Here is a 7,101-nt window from a genome sequence, read left to right as displayed (position 1 = left end):
TGCAGAAGCCAGCTGTGGTGGGAGCCTGCACGAAGGGTCAGAACAGGGATAGAAAGAGGCGGAAGGGTGGACACTAAGACCCAGCGGTGCCCCAAATTGCCTCTTTATGGGGAATTTGGACATTTTTATTTCTTTCCAAACCAGAACAAAAATCATTAATGTCAACATTTCCTGCAAGATGGGCATTGGGGGGAACATTTGTTGTGGGTCGTTCAGAGAATCTTGTTTGGATTTTGACATCTTAAAATATTTTTAAACAATTTTATAACAAAATAAATCAAGACAGTTCCCAGTGAAATGGAAAATCAAAATGTTCCCTCCCAAAGTTGAAGCTGCGACTGCATTGAAATGCTTGTGTTTGTTTTCTGTCTTTTGCCACCTCAATGAAATTTCATCAGAGTCGAAAAAGTGCCATGGGAAATGTCGGTGTTGCTGAAATGGTGCTTTCCAGCACAAGAACTTTCCCACCATCTCCAAAGAGCTGTCTACTTAGACCCGGCTAGGAATAAGTGGTCAGTACAGATAGGTGTTGTACCCACACTTGGTCTAAGAGTAGGAGAATTGCAAGATGCCACTGTGAGACAGGTAAAAGCATGAAACCAGAAACCAGAGGGAAGACCCCCGGATCCCACTACTGACACCAATCTAAGTGGGAAGTGGTTGGCACTATGAGGGAGATATTAATGACTGCACACCGGATCTAGGTGAGAGATTATACACAGACCAGAAGAGAATCATTTCATACAGAGCTATAGTGGCTTCGGTGAAGCAGTGCATTTGCCCATGAAATAGACACACTCCCCAGCTCTCCTCCTAGCACATCTGTTTTTTACACCGACTGAGTCAGACAGAAAGCAGAAAGTAGCAGGATGCGGTTTATTGAAAATACCAGGCACGCAACAGTGCTGCTAAGGAAAGTGAACGCAATGCCAGCAGACTAGAAGCCCATGGGGTATAGATTTATGGATACCTGCCATCCCCTGCAGTCTCAAGAGATTAACTGCACAGCCGTTCTGCTCTGAAACACCAGTAACCAAATCGCTCCTTAGCCCCCGAAGCCCAGACTGCTCACTTACAGAATCAGCATGGAGACAGTCCTGTCCCAACACCATTGTCTTCCCAACAAAATGGCCAAACCCAGCCACTTGGTTATAGGGCTGTTCCACTTTCTTAACAGCTCTTACTCCATCTGAGACCTTCCCAAAGCTACCCACACTGGATCTTTCAAAAGGAAAGTCAGTGGATCCATTCACAACAGACAATTTCTGGCTGTTAGGAACTGAAACTTCCTTGATCAAATCACTTTCACACCCTTCAGCTACAGCAAACTGCTTGCACGGAATACCATGAGGATTCCTTTCCCTAGGAGCTTCTCTAAGCAACAATTCACCCCTCACAGAAATTCTGCCCTTACCCACTTCACCTAGGGCTTGCTCTAAAGGAACACTTTCCTGAGCAACAACAGACTCTGTCTGGGTCTCACCTACACCCAGGATCACCTTTGGCCCATCGGGCGGATTCCTTTCAGGCAAACTCATAGACTCACTAGATAAAAGGTTAGAGGGGCTCTCTTTTCCTCTGCAACTTTCCTCCAGTTGTCAGGCTCAACACACACAAGTTTAGGAATCATTTCCTCCTGGTTGCAAGTTTTCACACCGTCAGTAACACAATAAAATCACAGTAACACAATCAAATCACCTTTCTGCTCTCCTTGTGCCCTGGCTAGGGTATCACCCTGTGATTAGACAGGGTTGCTACACCCTTTTCCAGCCACACGTTAGCAACAGGCAAAATACAAGCACCAGAATTGTCTGGTCTCTGGGATTTTGCTAAGACACTAACTGGATGCAACCTAGTTACAGTGCCATTCTCCCCAGCAGACACAAACTTAGGACCATTGCCTTCCTGGGTGTTAGTTGAATCCAGAGCCAACTCTGAGACAACTGCACTATTCTCAACCATCACAGGCTGAAAGGCACCTTCTGTCTGCTTCACAGACAAAGAACTGGAGACACATTCTCCTTTACCAGACACACAGCTTGGGATCTTATTTCCCTTGTCCCAGCACACAGGGCTGTTCACAGACAACCGCTTGGAGAGTGAGGTAACTCCCTCCATAGGCAAGGCAATACCCCTGACAGACACAGGCACATTTCCTTCACTGTCACTATTCTCCCCACAGGAAACAGGGAAGGGATAGGGACACTCATCTTCCACTCTCCTGGCCTTCCCAAACTGCTGACTAGATAATCAGCTCACAAGGCTGCCTAGGCTCAACCACACTATTCTTACCAGGCACGTCGCCGATACGCTGCCGCTCTTCTCACTACACTGAGCTACTGCCAGCAAATCCCAGTTACCTTTTCAGGTTCCCTTTTACAAGCTGTACTAGCCAACAATCCATCACCCATCCAAAAATCTACCCTTTCCTTCCTCAGGTAGGGCTTCCACCTGACCATCCACTTTACTCTGCTTCTGAGAAACATTGTCCTGCCCAATGAGATCTTTCTGCTCTTGATCTAATTCCAGAGTCACTTCTGAGACATTAGACAGACATTCAGAACCTTCATTCACAGACAGACAGCTCTTCTCCTCAGACAAACCTTTGGAGACACCCTCCCCAGCAAATCATTGCCCATAATAGACACAGGTTTAAGATCATTCCTGTCCTGTGACTGGCTACCTGGATTGAACAAAGCTTTAACATCTTCCCCAGTCAAAAGATCCTTAGGCAATAACTTCCTTAGACCAGTGATAACTTCATGCTTAGTCCCATTCCATTCAAGGTGGATTCTGGCTAAAGGCACACGTACAGTAAACTCATAGAGGACTACAACATTCACACTCTGATTTGGTAAATAATCTTCCCCTTTGACAAGTTCTGCTTTAACAAGAGTGATGTTAGAAGCCATCATTTGCCCCAAACAGCTTTCACCATTGACTTTTACACTCTCTATGAATTTTTCATTACCACTCCCACACAGAGCATTGGCACAATTTATGGGGTCACCTTCTACTGAACTCACCATAACAGCATTTACATAAAAGGTGGCAGTGTTGGGGCACATGTGGTTACACCCAGACAACTGCTCAGAACTATGCAACATCCCAACATTGTTAGAAACTGGACTTTCAAGAGGATACAATTTCTGCTGTTCTTCCCTTGCTTTTTTGACTAGGAGCTGAAGTCTGGCCGTCTCCTGTTGCATTTGGCAGACCCTCTCCTCAGCAGCCAGGGTAAGAGGCTTATTCCTTCACCCTCCCATTCCCTGGTCCTTCTCGCGTGAACAGAGAGCAGCAATACCCGAAGTGCAAACAATTCAATGTTTATTGGGGTGAACTTCCAGCAAGCATGATTCCAATTTCCTTCCTCAGTGTCCCCCTTCCCAGCTCTGACACCACAGAGCCTTGCCTGTGTCCCTGTTCCCATTCCCCCCCCTTAGCAAAACATGATTCCAATTCCCCCCACTTTACTTCCTGATTGACTGCAGCCTATCTAGTAAAACTTGAGTTCTGCTCAGCTAGACCTTAACCAATCATTTTACTGAAATTTAACTAACCAATCCTAACATACAGTAACACGTCTGAAGAAGTGAGGTTCTTACCCACGAAAGCTTATGCTCCCAATACTTCTGTTAGTCTCAAAGGTGCCACAGGACCCTCTGTTGCTTTATACAGTAACATGATTATCTAACCAACTATATCCCACCACCTTAATTGGTTTACACCTAACAAAATTAATTATCCAGCAGCCAGAAACAATCCCAGAACCAGACAGAGATTGTACAGACAAACAATAGGGAAGTGGGGACTACAGTGATAGAACAATACAGAAATGAGGATTTCACATCCCAGCTATTGATAAGTGAGTTCTTACCAGACAGGATGCTATCACACTAAGTTGTCCTTAAGTCTTCTAGGCACTTCCCTTTCTCTGGAGGTGATAGATCGGATCACCTTTTTAATGGCCCAAAACTGCCTTATTTCAGAGTGACTGGTGAGGACGTGACCCTTCGCTTCCCAGCTTACGACTGCCCCTGCTGCTTAGCCAGAGGCCTTGGCCTAAGAACAGGGTCTCCGACTATCCTAGTGCGAGAAGGCCCAGACACAGGCAGACTGATTTTGATTCTTCTTTTGTACCTCTATAACTAGCTAAGTGATACGAATACACCTCCATTCTAAAAGAATAGGCCTTTGCAGACAGGCCAGAATATCTATAGTCTAACAGCCAGCAGCTCAACACGCTCCCTGCCGCCCCTTTCCTCTCTCACAGCACCTTCTCTTTCTAATGCAGCATTTTTTTGCTTTCCCAGCCATCGAATGTCTGCTAGTCTCTGTTCATGCTCCGGTTGCAGTTTATTTGCTGCCTTTTGCATTCTAATTGCCTCTGCAGCATCAGGTAAGGGCTGTGCTCCTGCCTCCTGATCACTGGCCATGAGCAGATCTCTCAGTTCTTGATCTGTAGCTTTCTTTCTAAAGCTTATCCCCTTTTCCGAACACAAATCTTCCAGGGCTTTTTTGTCGGGCCCTCATATGCTCTTTGCTCACCCATTGCAACTGCTCTCTAACCAACCAAACTCTCAATACCAAATTTCAAATGTGGATAGCGTGGGGTTCTGACCCAAAGCTTAATTGACTTAGGTCTGTGGATCCGGCCGACTACGCCACTGGAACGATGCTGCCTTTGGGGGGACCGAACTGAGAGTATCAATTCAGGACAAAGTGCTTAGAGCAGGGCAGTTACAGCCCAAGGCTGGGGTTCCATTGCACACCAAGGCAAACCAAACCAGCCAAACAGAGAGGACTTTGGTTTCACCCCACTGGCTAACCAGAAGTCATGCAAGCAATTCCCTCAGACACTCCAGTTTCCCAGTATCACCACCAGTGCCACTCGTTATGGGGATGAAAACCAATACTCCTGTAAAAGAAAAAGGTTCTCCTGATCCCAAAGGACCAAGCCCCAGACCCAGGTCAATATACAAGTCAGATCTTACCCATAAATCACGCTGTTGCCAATCCTTTAGAATCTAAAATCTAAAGGTTTATTCATAAAAGGAAAACGATAGAGATGAGAGCTAGAATTGGTTAAATGGAATCAATTACATGCAGAAATGGCAAAGTTCTTGGTTCAGGCTTGTAGCAGTGATGGAATAAACTGCAGGTTCAAATCAAGTCTCTGGAACATCCCCAGCTGGGATGGGTCATTCAGTCCTCTGTTCAGAGCTTCAGTTTGCAGCAAAGTCCCTCCAGAGGTCAGAAGCAGGATTGAAGACAAAATGGCTTTTGTTAGCCAGGTCAGGTTAGATGAGCGCAGCTGTCTCCCTGGCCATAAAATCTATGAAAATTGGAAGCTTGGGACAGTCCTTTCCAGTGTTGGAAGCAGGAAGCATTTCCTGCAAAATTCCCCCCTGAAATTCTGCTCAACATCACCTCTTATTGGCCCGACTTCTGCTGGGGAGAGAGCTTGTCCAATCAAAGCCAGTACTGATGCGGCTACAGCTACGCTGCAGACAAAAACACCGCACTGGTTTTCTGTCACCCAGGGGTGTTGACTTTCTCATTTCCCGGGGGAGTGCTTGACCCCTGCTCTGCCCCAGGCCCCACCTCAACTCCACCCCTTCCCCCAAGGCCTCACCCCTGCCCTGCCTCTTCCTTTCCCCGCTCTGCCCCTCCTCTTCCTGCCCTTGTTCCACCCCCTCCTCCGGCACCTCCTGCATACTGCTGAACAGCTGATCATGGCGGGTGGGAGGTGCTTGGGAGGAGGGGGAAAAGCTGATTGGTGGGCCCCGCTGGTGGTTTTCAGTCAATGTAAATTTCGCTACCGACACTGGTTCCAGAGGGTGGGCTCCCTTCCGGGACCTGCTTCTGCTCGGCTTCTGCAGAATACCTGGTCCCGTTCCGGGAGGAAACTTCATCGAAGTTCTCTGGGATCTAACACCCCCCCACCTTGTTCCACTCCAGATTTCATCCCCTGACGGCGACGTGATGCTGAGTCGCTCCGAGTCAGGCGTTGGGCAGGGGTGCAGGGCACGGCACACACCTGAAGTGATACAGCAAACTGTTTCCTTGCTGTATGTTTCCTGCATGTTGCGTTGCTTGTCTGGGGGCTGCTTTGGTTGCATTGCAGGAATCACTTACGCATGCTGCAGGCGGGTCTGTGGGGAGGCAGGTGGCATGCCACAGATGGGCTGAGAGGGGTTGCACACTGCAGGGAGAAGGCTGGGGGGGGGTAGCACACACGTCAGATGCATTTGAGCAAGAGAATCTGTGTTTCGAGCTGTATTGCCTGGTGGGTTCTACAGCTGGCATGTGTGTGTGTGTGTTTGGTTTTTCCAGTAAATAGTGTGATGCCAAAGACGACTCTCGTTGATTTAAACCCGCTGTGTCCGCTAACGACAGCTCGCGCCTCTGGATTACATTCCGGGTACTTTCTCAAAGGCTGTGGGTCCCAGTTTCTTTTTCCCAACACATTCCCCATAGTCAATAGCCCGACAATCTCTCATCGCCAATCCCTCTTGTGCCTCCCCAGGTTCCAGTCCCTCGCCCTTTTCTCCACACACCCTGTCCTTGTTCCATTTACTTCCCATTGGGCTGAAGTTTTCCTCCGGGAAACCATCTAAACCCCCCAGCCGGGGCCTGGACCAGGGCTCTGTCTCCAGCCCAAACAGCAGTTCCCAGCCACCATCCTCCACCCAACAGCTGCTGGATGTTTCTCCTTTTTGCACGGCAGGGCAGAATTCCTCGCAATGAAACCTCCCGCTCCTAACTCCCTGCTCCGCGCAAACCATTCCTCCATAGGGCCCGAACCCCTTGAGATGCTCCCATGCACCCACGACGGCTTGTCCAGCTCCTTCTCCAAGACGTCCCCCGTGCACCCCATCTTCCCTGCCAGGAGAAACAGCCTCAGCACTTCAGAACAAAGGCTGCTGCCCCCTCACCCTGAGGCTTCCCCTGCTAATGCTGAAGAGGTGGCAGCGGGAATAGAGGAGTCGTGTCCCCCAGGAGGAAGAGGAGGGTCCCATGGTGAATGTGGCTCTTTGGAGGGATCGTTTCTGGGTGATATTTTCCCTTGCGGGTGCCACAGCCAGAGGCCAAACCCAC

The sequence above is a fragment of the Terrapene carolina genome, unplaced genomic scaffold (assembly GCF_002925995.2).
Source record: "Terrapene carolina triunguis isolate 2854851 unplaced genomic scaffold, T_m_triunguis-2.0 Scaffold647, whole genome shotgun sequence".
NCBI classification, from domain to species: domain Eukaryota; kingdom Metazoa; phylum Chordata; order Testudines; family Emydidae; genus Terrapene; species Terrapene triunguis.
This window is presented reverse-complemented; position numbering follows the sequence as displayed.